This window comes from Oryzias melastigma, unplaced genomic scaffold (genome assembly GCF_002922805.2).
Source record: "Oryzias melastigma strain HK-1 unplaced genomic scaffold, ASM292280v2 sc02475, whole genome shotgun sequence".
Lineage (NCBI taxonomy): Eukaryota > Metazoa > Chordata > Actinopteri > Beloniformes > Adrianichthyidae > Oryzias > Oryzias melastigma.
This window is the reverse complement of record NW_023419048.1, coordinates 2,369-3,470: the sequence shown is the minus strand read 5'-3', so window position 1 is coordinate 3,470 and position 1,102 is coordinate 2,369. Positions and strand designations below refer to the sequence as shown.

At 50.2% G+C, this 1,102-nt stretch overlaps 1 long non-coding RNA gene across 1 annotated transcript; it reads right to left on the bottom strand.

The window, feature by feature from the left end:
• Positions 1-8: 8 nt before the first annotated feature.
• Positions 9-599, bottom strand: LOC118598549. The gene is made up of 2 exons (XR_004947606.1): positions 465-599; positions 9-84 (listed from the first exon to the last, which is right to left on the bottom strand). It is a non-coding gene; the product is annotated as an uncharacterized LOC118598549 (long non-coding RNA).
• Positions 600-1,102: the final 503 nt, after the last annotated feature.

Genomic DNA, 1,102 nt, shown 5'->3' with positions numbered 1-1,102 from the left:
CTTTTTTACCGATCCAGCAGCTGAACAAACAGATAAGAGCTCCACATTTGCAGCAGTTCTGATAGTTTGGGGGGAAATAGAAACCTAAAGGGCTGCACGGTGGTGCAGTGGTTAGCGCTCTCGCCTCACAGCAAGAAGGCCCCGGTTCGAATTCCTGCTGGGGGATTTGGGATCTTTCGTGGAGTTTGCATGTTCTCCCCGTGCATGCGTGGGTTTTCACCGGGGACTCCGGCTTCCTCCCACCGTCCAAAAACATGCTTCATAGGTTAATTGGTGACTCTAAATTGTCCCTAGGTGTGAATGTGAGAGTGGATGTGTGTGTGATTGAGGCCCTGCGACAGACTGGAGACCTGTCCAGGGCGTACCCCGCCTTCGCCCTTCAGTAGCCGGGATAGGCTCCGGCACCCCGCGACCCCGAAAGGGAAGAGGCGGTTAAGAAGATGGATGGATGGATGGATAGAAACCTAGATATTTGAGATTGTCTGATTTGACTGTTATTGAGATGTTTGCTCTACATTACTGTTCATTGATAATGAAACTGATTCATTCCAGTTCATTGAGATAGATGAGAATTCATGAATTACTGCTGAAGATGAGCCCCCCGCCCTAGAGCTCCTGCTGCCTCTGTTACCATGTGACGGTAGCCTACAACAAGTCTCAGGTGAAGTCACTATTTAAATATGGCTGTGACAGAAACACACATGTAAATAACTAGAGTTTTACTGACAGCAAAGAGCTGGCAGTAAATCAGGAAATGCTTGGACGATGTTTTCTTTTTCCAGGCGAGTTCATGCCTGTAGCTTCAGAAGTTGTTTCTGCTGCTGTGTGACGACAGGCCGCTGCAATTCCCTTCCCCAGAAATTCCTCTTTCAGCCAACTGATGCTGCAGTTATGCAACCGCCCTGCTCTGCCTTCCTCTGCCTGCCCCCTCGAGGAGACAGAGCCCCCCCAGAAGTCATGTGGTGGAGCTGTTTGCTCCTATGTGAATGGGCACGCTGCAAACACTGCCTTCTGCCTCGCAGGAGATGACACCAGGGAACATCAGCGTGACAGACTGACATCAAAGATTTTCTCGTCTCAGCACCTTTCAGATGCGTCTGCC